Source organism: Protopterus annectens, chromosome 16.part0, assembly GCF_019279795.1.
Source record: "Protopterus annectens isolate FY-2018-M chromosome 16.part0, PAN1.0, whole genome shotgun sequence".
Classification (NCBI taxonomy): domain Eukaryota; kingdom Metazoa; phylum Chordata; order Ceratodontiformes; family Protopteridae; genus Protopterus; species Protopterus annectens.
This window is the reverse complement of record NC_056750.1, coordinates 424451590-424469398: the sequence shown is the minus strand read 5'-3', so window position 1 is coordinate 424469398 and position 17809 is coordinate 424451590. Positions and strand designations below refer to the sequence as shown.

Below are 17809 nucleotides of genomic sequence, written 5' to 3'. Positions count from 1 at the left end.
GCAAGAACAGGGACAAGAATTGTACTCAAGACTTGTCTTAGTACCCAGAAAGGACAAAGCCTGGAGACCAATACTGGACCTGTCAATCTTAAATACTTTCCTGGATGTTCCAAAATTCAAAATGTTAACACTACAGCAACTTCTGCCCATGCTGGGCAAGAAGACTTGGCTAGTTACTTTGGACCTCAAGGAGGCATACCTGCATGTCCCAATCAGACAATCTTGCAGAAGATACCTCAGATTCATAGCAGGCTCAATGCATTACCAATTCTCTGCACTGCCCTTTGGCTTATCTACTGCGCCCAGGGTCTTCACAAAATGCCTGGCACCAGTAATTGCATTTTGCAGACAAAACGGAATTCAAATATATCCCTACTTGGACGACTGCCTTATTCAAGCAGAGAGCAAGGACATTCTTCTAAAACATCTGGCATTTGTAAAAAGATTACTAATTTGCCTAGGGTACACAGTAAACGAAAAGGAATCAAAACTAGTGCCCTCTCAAGAGATAATATTCCTGGGTGCAAGCTTAAATACAACTGCCCAGATGGCTTATCTCATGCCAGACAAACAAAGGCAACTGACTCATTACTTTCAAATGATGGCAACAAAAACCCAGTTCCCTGCAAGAAAAATTCTGCAGGCCCTGGGCTTCACGGCATCCTGCATTTTACTAATTCCATATGCAAAACTGCATATGACGAAACTACAGTGGTACCTAAAAAGTGTTTGGACTCAGCATTGTCACAGTCTGGAGACAATCATAACCTTAATCCCCTGCCTACAACAGGAGTTTCGATGGTGGGCCCAGGCCTGTCACCACAACAAGGGACAGCCTTTCACTCTACCCACAGCCAGGCAGACAATAACAACAGATGCATCAGATTATGCCTGGGGAGCACATATGGCAGGAAAATGTATTCAGGGCACGTGGAACAAGGAACAAATGCATCTTTACATCATTCAAAAAGAGATGCTAGCTGTACAGAATGCCCTGACAGCTTTCAAGGATTCTGATACATCCAGGACCACTATTAATAAAGACGGACAATACCACAGTTATGTGGTACATAAACAAGCAAGGGGGCACTCATTCATACCCCCTATGCAGACAAGCCATGATTTTGTGGAACACAGCACTGACCTATCAAGTACATCTGCAGGCACAATTCCTGCCAGAAACAAAAAACACACTGGCAGAAGAACTAAGCAGAAATCTCATGGATCCTCACGAATGGAAGCTCAATCCACAAGTATTCAGCATGATAACAAGGAAATGGGGACGCCCAGACATAGATCTCTTTGCCTCCCCTCACAATTACCAAATACGAAAATTTTGCACGAGGACTTATCACCCTCAAGCATGGAAAGTGGATGCTCTTTCATTCAGCTGGAAAGGCCTGACAGTCTATGCCTTCCCTCTGATGCCTCTTCTCACCAAAGTGTTACTAAAAGTCAGACAAGAAAGGCCAAGAATGATCCTGATTGCACTAGACTGGCCACGCCAGCACTGGTACCCAATCCTAAAGAATTTGTCTCAAGGCCCACCTTGGCTTCTACCTCTAATGCCTCATCTTCTGACACAACAAGACAATCGAATTCTGCACAGTCAACACAGAACCTTAAACCTGGCAGCATGGCAGATAATGTAGCCACTCAGACTGCACCTCTCTCTAAAGCTGTTATGGATGTCATTTTAGAAGCCAGGAGGCCCAGCACTAGGAAATCTTATGCAGAAAAATGGAAGAGATTCTGTGCTTGGAACCAGGCACAAGGCCTCGAACCACTGGTCCCTAATATACCTCAGATTTTACACTACCTAACTGAGATGTTGGACAAAGGCTTATCTTTCTCATCTATTAAAATCCATGTCTCTGCCATTTTAGCTCATTACAATACGGAATCCCCTATTTTTTCACATCCTCTACTACGACAGTACCTCAGAGGGCAAAAATATAAGACCCCCAAGGAGAGCACCAATACCTACTTGGGACCTCAATTTTGTTTTAGAAAAACTCACACTGCCTCCTTTTGAACCAGCCAGCACAGCTGATTTAAAATTCTTGTCATGGAAAACTGCTCTGCTCCTAGCAATAATTTCTGCAAGAAGAGTCTCAGAGTTACAGGCATTAATGGCTGTGGAACCTTTCCTCATTTTTCATCAGGACAGGGTGTCTCTTAGGACAAACCCCACATTCATGCCAAAGGTGGTCTCCAATGTGGCCTTAAACCAAACCATCCATTTGCCTATCTTTTACCCAAATCCCCAGAATAAAGGGGAGAGACTTCTGCATGCTTTGGATATACACAGACCGCTATGATTCTATTTGGACAAAACAAAAGCTTTCAGAAAAACTGAGCAACTGTTTGTAGCATATGCTGCAGGATCACAAGGAAAGCCGATCACAAAGCAGACAGTCTCAAAATGGATAGGACACTGCATCCGCTTCTGTTATGCACAACATGGCAAATCAGTGCCTAAGGGCATTAGGCCTCATTCTACCAGAGCAGCAGCCACTTCAGCAGCTTTCCTCAGAGGAGTACCAACCAAAGATGTTTTAGAAGCTGCAACCTGGAGCTCAGTACACACTTTCACCAAGCACTACCACTTACCTCTCTACTCTAAATCCAGAGCAGGCTTTGCCACTGCAGTTCTCCAGGGCTTGTTAGCCTCTCCAAATCCAATTTAGACCCAGCCACCCAACCTCAGCTTTGGGATTCTACCCAAGTGTAATGACTGCAACAGTGAAACATGATGAACATAGTACAGGTGTGTACCTACCATAAATGTAGATGTTCGAGTGTATTCACTGTTGCAGTCCAGGTTACCCACCCACCATCCTCCTTTTCCATTGCTGGGACTTTTCTGTACTACTCATCTCTATACTACCTATGTGTTGTATTTGCTTATAGATGAAAGAAATGTTTATAGTTATATATGCATGTTTGTTGGCATATTTTTATCTTCCAGCCTTCCTATCTGAGGGAACCTGACATCTGAGGCAAGAAAAACTGAAGAAAATGGTGTAGGTTGCAGCTTTTATACCCCTGGCGCACTGACGTCAGGGATGAGGCGATAGCAACCGACGCCGGACCAAGACTTTGGAACTCGGGCCGACTGCGGGTCGCCTGCCAACAGGATAACCCAAGTGTAATGACTGCAACAGTGAATACACTCAAACATCTACATTTATGCTAGGTACACAACTGTACTTTCTTCATTTTGACCTTTGATTTTTGCAGTTGTATCACCTTATCTAAATATCTGTGTAAAGCTTCTTCCATTTTTTTCCACCTTTTGTTGTTTTAGTGAGTATACTCCAGTAGTGTTTTGTTTATTTTAATAAAGTCTGTGTGCAGTTGTCTTTCAATTTCCTCTAGGTTACTGGAAGTCTTGTCTGGAGGTTGCACTGCATTTTGCTGCACAGCTGCAGTACTTTTCCCAGTCAGTGTTTTTTATTCACCTTTTTTAGTTGATTTTCTTTCAGGTCCTCTGTATTTATTTTTTTCCTGGCAACCAGGCAGTGCACTTACTAGCCAGTTACTGAAATTTACCCAGAAATATAAACTGGCTTTCTCTGCTAAGATTCTGTTTTCACACTGGGAGAGATAGAATTAAGCTGTTACTCAGTGTGCAGCCATCTTGGAAGTCTTCCTTTGGAAACACTCTTGGGATCCTTAGTCAGGAAGGTGGATGGTCTTGTGATCCCCCTTCCCAGGAGAAGTCCGTGTTCCTGGAAGCCTTCGAGCCTGGCCCACCTCCATCTTGGTTTAACTCCTCGGCTGGTGACCTGATAGATCTGGTGCGTTGCCAGGCATGGAAGGAACTGGATACCGTGGAGCCTATTCCTCAGCACCCCTATAAATTTCTTGCCACTCCTGAAGACAGGCCTCATTGAAGTAAAGGAGTTCCTGTGGATGCCATAGTTGTGGCAGCAGCCACTAAGAGCAAGATGGCAGAGCTCTTCTGTCCACCCTCCTAACAGCGAGTCCAGGGTGATGGACAGATTTGGAAAGCACGTTTATGCCTCAGCAGCCTTTGCTCTCTGGTCACTGAATTATTTGGCACACTTCACTAGATTGCAGAGATAATTGATTAAAGAGCTCTCCAAAACTCTTCCTGGGTCCATGTCAGCTGGGGAGCACAAACAACTATCTTCGCAACTGGCCATGCATCTATGAAGTTACTCTGTTACACAGCTGAAAGTACCTCATGGGAGGTGGGTTCAGGCATAGTCATCAGGAGACATACCTGGACATGCATATGCTGTTTTGTGGAGCCTGTCAAGTTTTCATTCATCAGTGCTTCCTTTGATGGATCTTCTTTGTTTGGCCCGATAGTGAAAGAAATGCTCTCCCATATTGAGCAAGATGGGAAGACCTTGTCTGCTATGGGAATATGTTTTTCTACCCCACAAAGATCATTTTCCAGAAATCAGCATGGAAGAAAAAAGATCTGGTTCCAAAAATCACAAGGTCCTTTCTAGGACTCATGAGGAGAAACTACCCCAAGAAGCAGGGAGGGACGTTCCAATAGAAGACGCTGCCTTCACCACAGAGGAGGTCTGCAAAACCAAGTGTTTCAGGATTCCTTCTCAGGTAAACTCTTCTGGTACTCCTGAAGGGTTGCCTGACAGCTGTACTCTGGAGGCAATCAGGTTCCACGTATCTCTGCACCCAGAAGCCTGGGCATGATTCACAAATGATACTTGGGCGAACAAAATTATATCCCAAGGTTATTTCATTCCCTTTCTGCAAATCCCATCAACCAGACGGAAAAGGCTCCCCACCATTTCACCCAGTCAGCAAGAGTTAGCAGCCCTAGAGGTTCAAAAGCTGATAGAAAAAGGAGTCATTCAGGAGGTCTCACCAGACCAGAGAGGATTTTTAACTTACTCGGAGTTTTTTACTGCCAAATAAAATAAGTACCCGAGGGCCATTCTGGACCTCAGAAATCTCATACAGTTTGTAAAGAACTCCAACTTCTAGATACTGACATTTTTGTCCATTCTACTTTTTCTACAGAAGGACAACTGGATGTGCTGTATTGATCTCCAGGACACATCCTGTCATATCAGAATTAACAGACATTCCTGGAGATACCTGTTCTTTTGGCTGGGGCCCAATCATTATCAGTTCAGAACCCTGTCCTTTGGTCTCACCACAGCCCCCATGGTGTTCACCACATGTATGGCAGTGGTAGCAGCTCACCTGAGGCTACTCAGATTCAGAGTGTTTCCTTACCTAGATGACTGGGTCCTCACTGCCCAAGCAGACATCTGCTTGTGAAGGCAAGGAACTTACTCTAGTTATGTCAGTCTTTAGGAATCACAGTCTGTTATGCCAAGTCCCTTCCAACCTTTACAAGTCTTGGAATTTATAGGAGATCACCTGGACAACACCAGTCAGTTGGCCTTCCTTCCATCAGAGTACAGTCCAGAAGATTGCTGGTATGACAGATTCTTTCACACCATATTTCCCCCAGTAAGACTTTTCCTTCAGGCTTTAGGGTCAGTGGCAGTGGCTATAACCTTGGTCTCAGTGGCTTTATTCTGTATTCATGCTCTTCAATGGACTGTAGCTATTCAGTGCTCAGTTCCGCCAGCATCCTCTGTTCTCTCCCATAAAACTTACTCAGGTTTCAAAAATTTCCTGGCTTGGTTGGTGCAGTTCAACAAAGCTGGTCAGGGATGTCCCTTTCTGTTTCCACCTCTGGTAGCCAGTGTGACATTGGATGCCTGCCAGTTGGGGTGGAGGGGGGCATTTCTTGGAATGGACAGTCCAAGGCACTTGCCCCCCCCCCCCCAAGGAGACCAATTTGCATATTAATGTTTTGGAGATGAGGCAGTCATCCTAGATTTGCAAACATTTCAGGAGTCCCTACCTTCAGGAACAATTGCTATCCAAATAGACAATGTGTTTTTGATTTGCTGCATCAGCAAAGAAGGGGGAACCCGATTCTATACCTTTTTTCAAAAAGCAATGAGAGTGTGGCAGTGGGCGATCTGTTCCTTCCACTTTCTTTCGGCAATGCACATTCCTGGGAAATCCACTTTACTAGCAGACAAACTCAGCAGGTCCATTCCGATTCCTCATGAGTGATCTCTCAACCAGTTGATGGCAGAGTTTTTTTCCATCTGTGGGGTCAACCTTGCTGCAATCTATTTGCCTCTTCAAACAGCAGCAACAAGTGTAGCAGGTTCTTTGCCCTGATTCCCCCTGGGGGTGGGGTAACCAAGAGATGCTCTAGTCCATGTTTGGCCCTCTGGTCTCCTTTTTGCTTATCCTCCATTCCTCTAATCCCCACATTTCTACAGAAAACACTTTGGTTGAAGAGCAAGGTTATCCTCATTTCCCTTTTTTTCCTCATCAGGTGTGGTTCCCCTTCCTGTGGCATCATCTTCTGTGTCCACCTTGAATATTGGATCTCAGTCCAGATCCCTTAGGGATGACACATCCAGACAGCACATGCCTCAAGCTGACCGTATGGTTTCTCTAATTCCAATAGTCTTTAGACAGCCCAGGCTTTCCTTCCCAGTTTGCAAGATATTGCCATCATCCCAGAAAGCTTCCACTAGGAAAATTTACAAGACTAAATGGAAAAGATTTTCTTATTGGACCCATCAGAGAGAACTGGATCCTTTTACTGCACGTATTCCTGCTGTTCTAGATTTCCTTGCTTCAATTTTTCAAGAAGGGTTAGTTTTTCCACAATCTAAGTTCATTTAGCAGCCATCTCGAATGATCATACTGGAGATAATGCTTCCCCTCTAGCCTTTTCCAAACTGTGCAAAGCTTTCTTTAAATGTACTTTTTGTGTGGGCCTCCAGTTAAAGACCCTACTCCACCATGTGATCTTATGCTGTTACTGCAGGGTTTAACTCAGACCCCTTTCAAGCCTTTGGTCAAGTCTGATCTCTAGTTTCTTTCATGGAAAATGGCTTTTCTAGTAGCCATTACTTCAGCAAGAGAAGTTTCTGAACTCCAAGCACTCTCCTCAAAAGTCAGTTATTTGGATTTCAACAAAGATAGAGTTACATTACGTAGTAATCCTTCCTTTCTGCCCAAAGTAGCCTTGGAAGCAAACATCAATTATGCCATCAACTTACCATTTTTCTTCCCCAGATTTCTAACAAAGGTGAATACATGCTTCATCTCTTAGATGTGCATAGACAGATCCATTTTTATCTCCATGAGACAAAGGATTTTAGAAAAATAGATCAGTTGTTCATCTCATTTGCCTACAACAGTTAGGAAAACCATTTCCCAATGTTACCTAAGTAAAGTGGTTAACAGTTTGCATATTGTTTGTGTACACTCAACGAGGTCTTTCTTTGCCCAGACCGCTAAAATCTCACTCCACTGGATCCATGGCTACTTCCTCTGCTTTTTGGTCCAGAGCTTCTATGGATGACATTTGTGCTGCAGCCACTTAGTCCATTGGTCATACCTTTATTGCTCATTACAAGTTGGATTTGATCTCCAGGAACAGGGCTGCCTTTGGTTCTGCAGTACTTTGGAATATCTTGCATGAGGCCGCCCAATGTTCTCGTAGCTGGGGACTCTGTCCATCAGTTAAGGAATGAATGAAAATCCTCACATCGGATATAAAAGTTATATACACACCATAACTATGCATCTGTGTTGTCCATTTTAATTTTTCCTCAATTTCCTGTCCCCCTCCCCTTAACCTTTCATCTGGGAATGACCTGATAATAATATTGGAACCACTGTTCCTGTATGAGCCCTTATCTTTTCCTTTGAGTTTCCTTTTATATTAGCTATGGTTAGTCCTTCTGGGGTGGCAAACTCATTCTGAGGTATTACAGGGTTCTGAGGCATTATGGGCAAAGGGACAAGCTCTCGAGTCAGATCTAAGAGTCTAGGTGAATGTGGCCGTGCCTGATCCAAGACCCATCAGTTGAGGAAGAATGAAAACGGACAGCACAGATGCATAGTTATGTCTTACCATAACGTTCCATCTGAGTTGTTGATCTTCTTCCAGTCATCACTGATGGGTTCGGTTCCGAGCCCTCGGAACCGAGTCGGCCTTATACCAAGCTTGTGTGCACCAAAAAACTCTCGAGCTAATCTTCTACCCACAATGCTCTTTGCTCATTTACCTCATATCGAGTTTGCATGCAACATATAGAAGAAGAATAAGTCAGAGGCCATCTCTGCGCAGAAATCCTAATACACCACAAAGACCCAGAAGATCCGCCAGGAACCTTAGGACGGGGGGTCGGTGGGAGGGTGTGATGACTGGAAGAAGATCAACAACTCAGATGGAATGTTATGGTAAGACATAACTTCTTTATCTGAAATTGTTAATCTTCTTCCTGTTTGTCACTGGGACCGAGTCCCCAGCTACTTGAAGAACCTGGGTGGCCCTTATGGAAGAACATTCCTGAGAACCATAGAACCAAAGGCCGCTCTTCCCCTGGAGATCAGATCCAATTTGTAATGCTTGATAAAATTGTGGGGCTTAGCCCAAATGGTATCTGCACAAATGTCATCCATGGAGGCCCTAGAGTGGAAGGCAACAGATGCTTCAATAGCCCTAGTTGAGTGAGCATTGATTTGGCCAGGCTTCGATCCCTCCGTAAGTGAATATGTGAAGGCAATGCATTCCCTGAGCCATTTAGCCAAAGTAACTTTTGATAGTGCGCCTCTTATTCTAGGACCCGCAAAGAAAATGAAAAGCTGGTCTGATTTGCAAAAGGATTTAGTTCTGTCCAGATAGAAATGTAATTGTCTGTGAACATCCTAGGAATGTAGGCAGTATTCTCCCTTTTTAGAGTAATTTGGGAAGAACACAGGGAGCTCAATGGACTGGTTAATCAAAAAATCAGAAACCACTTTGGGGAGAAAGGATGGGTTAGTACAAAGTGATACTCTGTCCTTATGAAAGATCAGATAAGGGCTCTTGATACATAATGCTTGTAATTCAGAAATTCTTCTGGCTGAAGTTATAGCCACCAGAAATAAGGATTTCCATGACAGGGATTTTAGATCACATGTCGCAGCCAGCTCAAAAGGGGGCAGAGAGAGAGACTGCAGAACCCAGGACAGATTCCATGCCTCCACTGGCTGTCTGATGGGAGGCCTACTGTGGAAAATACCCTTGAGGAAGGTCTTGCAAAGGCGAGAGGAAATAACTGGCACTCCATCAGACCCGTTATGGAAGTTGGAAACAGCTGCTAGATGGACTCGAATGGTGGAAGCTGAGGCCCCCTTGTCGAACATTTCAGCCAGATAAGGAAAAGTAGTGGCTACGGGGGCTGAGAATGGGTCTAGCTTCTGATTACATGACCAAATAGAGAATCTTTTCCATTTTTCCCTGTAAAGTTTCCTGGTGGATGATTTATGAGAGGCCAAGATAATATCATGGACGGGTGAGGAGAAGGTTTCCTGCCTGGCAACTAACAGAAGTGGCGAAACCAAGCTGTCAGCTTGAGAGTGGACATATTCAGGGGAGTCAGCCCTTGTGGGTGAGATATGAGGTCCTGACGAGTGTCTAGGATCCATGGAGGTTGTAACAGATGAGGTCAAAGGAAGGGAAACCACACTTGACGAGGCCAGAACGGGGAAATGAAGATCACTTTGCTTCTCAACCAAATAGCTTTCCTCAGAACAAGGGGAAATCAGAGGAATCGGAGGGTAAGCATAAAGGAGACCTGTGGGCCAATTGTGGATTAAAGTGTCTCTTTGTGACTCCCCGAGAGGGGGAAAGAGGGCAAAGGAGCTGCTGCATTTTGTGTTTGAAGGGGAAGCAAAAAGGTCCCAGCATGGCTGGCCCCAACGGCTGAAAATTTCCACTGCCACACTCTGGTTGAGAGACCACTTGTGAGGATGACGAATGCATCTGCTCAGCCTGTCCACAATCACGTTGGAGCTCCCCGGGATATGTGTTGCGATAAGAAAGAGGTTGGAAACTATCGCCCACTGCCAAATTCTCATGGCTTCGCGACATAGGGGGTAAGATTTGGTCCCTCCCTGTTTGTTTATGTACCAGACCACGGACATGTTGTCCGACTGGACAGCAATCGTTCCAGATGGAAAAAGCGGATGAAAAGCTTGCAACGTCAGTAGCACCACTCTTGACTCCAGGACACTGATATGCAAATTGACCTCTACATCGGACCACATGCCTTGGACTGACTTTCCCTGGAAGTGGCCCCCCCACCCCATCAGGGAAGCATCCGTGGTCACTGTGGCGCTGGGCTGTGGAACCTGGAAGGGGTGACACCAAAGATTTTTGTCTGTACTTGTCCACCAGAGGAGATCTTGTTTGCAAATGTTGGTGATGAGAATCTGTGAGCTCAGGGGGTGAAGACTGGATATCCACTGGGCCTGAAGGAGCCATTGTAGTAATCTCATGTGTAGTCTGGCTAAGGGAACTATGGGGATGGCTGCAGCCATATATCCCAAGGCTTCAAGGACTTCCCTTGCAGACAACTTGCATCGACAGAGCATTACCTGAACTTGTGCCCTTAGTCTCTGAAGCCTGAGGAGAGGAAGTGAAATCAGGCTTAACTGGGTGTTGAATATTGCTCCTATGAATTCCAGTTGTGATGGTGGAAGGTTTGATTTCTCCCAATGTATGGTGATGCCTAATGACTCTGCTAGAGCCAGTGTGTAGCGGAGGGCCCTGACCAGAAGATGCTTGGTGGGGGCGGAGAGGAGCCAATCATCTCGGTATGGAAACATCTGGAATCCCTGAAGTCTCAGATGAGATGTTACCACTGCAAGGCATTTTGTGAACACTCTGGGGGCCATCGAGAGACCAAAAGGCAGGGCTCTGAATTGGTAGTGATTGGCTCCCAACTGGAAGCGAAGGTGGCTCCTGGAGCGCTTGTCCATCTTGATATGGTAATACGCATCCCGGAGATCTAATGAGCACATCCACACACCCTCCCGCAGAAAGGGGAGGATGGATTGAACTGTAGCCATGTGGAACTTGGTCTGAACTACCGATTTGTTTAGTTGGCTGAGATCCAGAATGGGCCTCCAGTCCCCTGTTTTCTTTGGCACCAGAAAGAATCTTGAGTAGAACCCTGATCCGCACTGATCTGGGAGAATCTTTTGGATGGCTCGTTTTTGACATAGCTTTCATATTTCAGAAGCTGCCTCCTCCCTTTGACTGGGTGGAACATCGGGAAGGGATTTCGGAGTTCTTGGATAAATTATTAGGGGGAATATGCTAGCCTCTGGTAATGATTCTTTGCACCCACTGATCGTTTGTAATGGAGAGCCAGGCAGCTTGGTGCAGAGAAAAACGTGCCCCGACTGCTTCCAGAGGAAAGCAATCGGGCAGCACCTCAGGAGTGCTGATATGGTGTACCTGAGAAGGAATCTCTGGAGCCCTGGTTCTGGGGACCCCCTCTGCCTTGAAAGGGACGTCTTCCATTATTGGAACCCTCACTGCCTCTGGAGGAGTCCTCACCACATGCGTCTCGGAAAGGACCTTGAGACGTTTTGTGCCACATCTTTCCGCTCCTCTGATTCCTGGAGAAGGAATGCTGAAGTTTGGAAAAGCGTAGGCCAACGGCAGACAAGGTCTTCCCATCTTGCTCGCACCTGGCTAATGTATCCTTGACCTTAGCACCGAACAGAGCAGATGGCTCGATAAGGGCATTTAGAAAGGAAGACTTGAAGGAGTCTGTGAGGTCACAAATGCGCATCCGGGCGTGGCATCTCATAACTACGCCTGCACCCGCCACTCTAGCTGCTCCTTCAGTTGCTTGTGACAGCAACCTCATGGATGAATTAGATATTGATTCTAGGGTGGAAAGTTGGGAAGCAACTTTATCTCATGCTCCATCCGATACTTGGCCCGCGGGGGTTCTGGAGAGTTCGGAGATAAGATCTCTCTGGAGCCTCATAAAATGTGCCAGAAAGTTCAGAGACCTAACTGCGAAGGCCACTGATGCAAAGACTCGCTTCCCTAACCTGTCCACCACTCGGGACCCTCTGTTAGGTGGGTGAACAGCAGGGCTCTCTTCTGCAAGGTCCTTTTTTGTGACTGCCGCCACCACCATAGCGTCCACTGGAAAACGTCTAGACCAATGGGGATGATCCTCTGGAGGGGAGAGTACTTTGTCTGATCTCCTGGGGATGGCCTCAACAGAGTCAGGGTTCTTCCATGCCCTTTGCACATTGAGTTTAACCAACTCATCGGCAGGGCAGGGGGTCACCCAAGAAGTAGAGGGCTGAGCGCGAAAGGCCTGCAGGAATAGGGATTCCTCTGAGGAAAGGTTGGAGGACTTCCAGTCACTCCTCTGTTTCAAGATTTCCGTGATGTCTCCGAAGGAGACATCATCAGGGGGTGACCGCGGGGACCCTTCCCCATCGTCGTAGTCCATATCTTCCATGAGGGACTCCTCTGGGGAGTCCATGTGTTTCCTCTTAAACACTTGTTTCCAAGGGGGTTCTTCGGTGGGAGCATCCGAAGAAGACTCAGAAAGGGAAATGCCCTGGACAAGGGGTTTCCTGGGCCTTGTGTTCTTGGAGTCCTGGGGGGGGGTGGCCATTGACAGCTGCGGCTCAGAAGGAACTGGGGTATAACCAACAGAGGAGGATTGCTAGCAGCAAGTGCGCTTTCCATCACATGGAAAGCGGGCCCGCCCGAAGAGGAGTGGGAGCCCGGAACCGAAGAAGACAAAATCGGAACTGGGATCACACCCCGCTACAGGTGGTCCGCCCCCGGGGACGGAGCCTCAACCAGACTTAGAGTGGTAGTCACCCTCGGATCCGAAATCTGGACTGACAAAACCGTTGTAACCGAGACCGGAGGTTCCACACCCCAAGCATGAGATTGAGGAAGGGTGGGTTCTGATGGAACTGACACCCAAAGAGGTCTCGGGGCCTCAGACAGTGTCTTTCTCGGTGCCGAGGAAGGGAATCATCTAGTAAAATTTGGATAGATGAGCCTTGGAACCAAAGGATCCAACGGCGGAGAGTAAGTAGGGGTTGCTGGAGAAATAGACCCAAAGCCTGGAGTGGGATAGGGTCTAGGCGAATTTGAAATTCCCCTGGCGGTCAGCAGCTGTTCAAAAAGGCACACCACATCCAGTTCGGAAAGGCTCCTGTTGGATCTCACCGATGCCCTTGTGGGGGAATCAGGACAGTCCAAAAAGGGGCTGCAGGCTTGTCTGGCAAACGGGTCCACAGTAGACGAGTATCGGGTCTGTGATGTATCACAGAACGGCACTGACTATTCCAATTTTGAAACTGGCAACAACGGTATGGTTGGAGCCATGAACGGGCTCGGAGCCGAAGTTACAATAGGGGGTGGATGACAAAAAACGTTCCAAGGTAGTTGTCGGAACCGATATCGGAGCAGAAATGGGCGACGGTGCAGAGAGAGAAACTGATAAGCTGGTCGGTACCAAGGCAGTAGACGGTGCCATAGGTCATCGGTGCTGGGGTAGGCGCCGAAGAGGCGACCTCGGTAAGCTTCGCTGGAGCCGAGCTTGGAGCCGATGTAGTAGTCGGCACCGAGGAGGCAGAACGGTGTTCAGATGAGGACTTATGGGCCTTGTGCTTGTGACTTTTACCTCTGTCACCTGCCGGTGAAGAGGGGTCCGAGCGAGGACGTTTCTTGTCCATAGAAGGAGGGGATGAGACCTCAGTCGCAGAAATAGCCTTCGAAAAAGGGAAAGCAAGTAGGCCCTTTAAAATCAGATGTTATGTGATCCTATCTCGCCTACATTCTGAATGATGGGTTCGGAGCCGATCCCTCGGCTCCGACTCGGCACGCTTATGCCAAAGAGCGAAGTCTCTTATTGGCTGAGCTTACTATATCCCAGGATGCACCACCATCAGTCCCCCAGATCTCGTTTGCCGCTTAACTGCAAAGACGTGGTCTCGAGCTGGCTGGGCTGAGTAGCTTTTATTAACTACTTTTTCTGTCAGTTTTTTGTGCTTGTATATCACAAAAGCCGTTTTAACGGCTATTGCTGCCTTTGTGTACGTTTCAGTAGTGAAATTTATTGTGTGTGATTGGGTAGAGTTTGTTTCGGACCCCCTTTCAATCCAGGGCCTTTTCGGTCTTCCTGTGTAACTGAACTTTTAGTGTTTTAAAGTTCCGGTTGTTACTCCTAAGGCTGTGTTTTACACTGTTTCTGTAAGCCTTCGGTTTTTTGTTATAAACGAATCTACAGTTGTTAAATTTCCTGTCAGAAATTGTTTAGCATCATGTCTCAAACCCCTAGGCCTTCGGGCTTTAAAAAATGTTCTAAATGTGCTTTTAAGATGTCTGTTACTGATGACCATCTACTTTGTGTTTATTGTTTAGGGGCAAAGCACTTGCAGGAGTCATGCAGCGTATGTCACGCTTTTTCCTCTAGGGTCCTCCAGGAGAGGAAAAATAAATTGATTCTTAAAGGGTTGATTAAACCCTCTTTTGAAGAAGCTTTGTCTTCGCTCCGACTCCTGCCAAAGAAAGGGCTTGGCTCCGACCAGTCCGTCGGATCCGACTGCCAAGAGACCTAGGCAGGCCTCTCCTTCGGCTCCAAAGACTTGGAGCCGAGGTCGAACGGTCTGCCTCGATGCCTCCAGTATCGACTCCTGGGCTTCGAGCCGATGGCTGGGGCATCGAGAGGCGGGTCACCTTCGGCTCCACTGCTCGGAGCCGACAAGGGTCGCCGCTCAGACACTTCCTCCTCGGCGAAGTCTACCTCGGCACCGATGGAATCTGGTGTGTGTGTTTCCTCGGCGCCGATTCTCATCGAGTCGCCTCGGAGCCGGTCCCCTAGTCCCTTGGGGCCGAGGGAGAGGTCTTCTCGAACCCGTTCTGTTTCCTCTCGGTCTTGAGAATGTCGGATTCTGATATAGACAGGGTGCTCCAAAGACTTTTCCAGTCCCCAGTCTTCCAAAAATTTGTTTCGGCTCCGACCCAGTTGGCCTCGGAGCCGATGACCATGACCCACCCCATTGCTATTCCTCCTCCGACTGCTTCGGCTCCGTGAGCAGGTGCTCTTGGAGCCGGTGGAGATCTCAGGGTCGGCTCCGACCCTTACTCCAACCCGGCCTTGGTCCGAGTTTGGTCGCGGACTTCTTCGGCTGGACCCGAGGGTGATGTTTGGGACCTATGCTTTCGGTTCGAGCCTCCCTCTCGGTGCTTGACTGCTTGGGACTTCCGTCTACTATCATGGCCCCGGAGACTGGGCGCTCCCAGGATTCTGGAGGTCCGGCTTTCAGAGCCATGAGGAGTGCTTTGGCCAAATCCTCTTGCCATCTCTCGGTTTTACCAGCACCTTCCTGGGCGTGGAGACTGGGTCTTTGGCAGTTCCCTGTCCGTAGCCAGCGGAGCCCGAGGCCTGAGGTTACCCCAGTGGGGTTCCCCTCCTCCTGAGGGTTCTTCGGAGTTGTCTTCAGAGGAACCCCCAAGGAAGAGATCGTGCAAGAGGAAGCACGTGGACTCCCCCGAGTCTATTACATCGGACACGGATATGGATGATGCAGAGGGGTCCCCTAAGTCGTCCTCGGATGATGTCTCCTTTGCAGACATCTTAGAGATCCTCAAACAACGAGGCGGCTGGATGTCCAAACCCCCCTCTGCGGACGAATCAGTGCTCCTCAAGGCCTTTGGGGCTCAGCCCTCCGCCTCCTGGGTGTCTCCGCCCTTCGACGAGCTTCTGGATTTAGTTTGTCGAAGGGCGTGGGAACACCCGGATACCGTGGAACCAGTCCCTTCTCGCCCAAACAAATTCTTATCTGCTCCCCCCGAGAAGGAGTTCCTTACTAAAGGCGTGGCTGTAGATGCCATGGTGGTGGCATCTGCTACACAACAGGACGTGGCAGAGGCTTCAACGTCCATCCATCCTCCTAATAAGGAGTCTAGGAGTATGGATAGGTGCGGAAGCGCACCCTGACTTCAGCGGCCTTTACCTTAAGGTCTCTGAATTATTTGGCACATTTTACCAGGCTTCAGAGGGATCTGGTCAAGGAGTTGTCAGACTCCTCTCGGGTAACCTACCTGAGCAGCTAGCCCAGTCCGTTAGCTCTCAGTTGGCTATCCTTCGTCAATTGCTAACTCGTCCATGAGGCTCATTTCCTATGCGGCCGAAGGCGGGTAGAGCGGCAGGCACAGGCGTGGCTCACGAGACAAGCCTGGCTCCGCTTGTGTCAGTTCATGGAGGCCTTCAAGTCTTCCTTCGCCGACGCTCCCTTTGATGGGTCCTCATTGTTTGGACCCAAGGTGAAAGACACCCTTACCCGCTGTGAGCAAGAGGGAAAAACGTTATCTGCCGTAGGGGCCCGTTATTCCACTCCCTTCGGCCTTACCCCAAGGCCAAAGGAGGAAAATGTGGTTCCAAATCTCGCAAGTTTTTCTCCCAACAGCAGGAAGATTCCCGTCCAGAGGCAGAGGGCGGGAAATTTTTCAGGGACGCCGTCCCAGAGGCGGCAGAGGGCCCCGCAATTCTGGAGACCGCGAGTCCTTTCGTGGCTCTTCAGCCTCCCACACGACATGAGGGATTGCCCGGCTGTGCTGCTCCGGAGCCAGTCGGGTGTCGTTGCCAAGCACCTAAAAGCCTGGGGTCAATCACTCAGGACAAATGGGTGCTTGGATAATGCCGGAGGTTACACCATCCCATTCAAATACTCACCCCCTCCGTCCAAGAGAATCCCGGACCCACCACCCAGTCAGAGGGAAATAGCAGCCGCAGAAGCTTCAAAGCTGCTAGAAAAAGGAGTCATCCAACCGGTCCCCACAGACCAAATCGGATCAGGAAATTACTCCAGGTTCTTTTAGTGCCAAAAGACAGGGGACCTGAGACCAATATTGGATCTCAGCAGACTGAACCTATCCGTCACGAAATCCAAATTTCGAATGGTCACGTTGCAATCCATTCTCCCGTTGTTGGAGAAGGATGTTTGGATGTGCTCCATAGACCTCAAGGACGCCTATTATCACATACCGATACATCAGGCGTCCAGAAGGTATCTGCGCTTCAGCCTGGGAGCCAGTCATTACCAATTTTGTGCTCTGCCCTTTGGTCTCACCACAGCCCCCAGGGTGTTCACCAAGTGTTTGGCAGTAGTGACGGCTCACCTGAGGAGTCTTGGATTCCAAGTGTTTCCCTATCTCGACGACTGGCTCCTGACTGCCACCACCAGGCATCTACTTATGGACAACCTCAAAGCCACCATCTCCTGGGTGTTTCCCTAGGGATTACATTCAATTGGTCAAAGTCTGTCTTGCAGCCCTCTCAGCGCATAAAGTTTATAGGAGCAGAGATAGACTCAAGATTGATGCGTCTTTCTTCCTGCCGAAAGGATCCAAACTTTACAGGGCCAAGTTCAAGCTCTGATCTCGAGATCCAAAGCCCCAGCCAGGATGGTCCTACAGGTTCTAGGCTCAATGTCTGCCACGGTACTTTTAGTTCCTCTAGCAAGGTTACACATGAGGATTCTTCAGTGGCTCTTGTCAACTCAATGGTCCTTTCAAGATCTTCCCCTCAATCATCACATCATGATCACGGAAATATGCAAAAGGGACCTTCGCTGGTGGCTTCAGACATCCAACTTGGATCAGGGAAAACCCTTTGTTCTCCCCCCTCCAGTGGTTACCCTGACGACAGATGCCTCCCAGATAGGGTGGGGGGGGCATTGTCTGGGCAGGCTAGTTCAGGGCTCCTGGCTTCCGGACGAAGCTCTTCTCCACATCAACGTGCTGGAGATGAGGGCTGTACTTCTATCCCTACAGGCTTTACACAAGTTTCTTCCTCAGGGCATCATCGCCATCCACACAGACAACATGTCGGTGGTTTGGTATCTGAACAAACAAGGAGGGACCAGATCG

The 17809-nt window shown here is 48.1% G+C and overlaps 1 protein-coding gene across 1 annotated transcript in view; it reads left to right on the top strand.

Moving 5' to 3' along the window:
• Positions 1-17809, top strand: part of RABEPK (Rab9 effector protein with kelch motifs) — a 1512433-nt gene that overhangs the window by 225518 nt on the left and 1269106 nt on the right. The gene's annotated exons all lie outside the window — the stretch shown is intronic.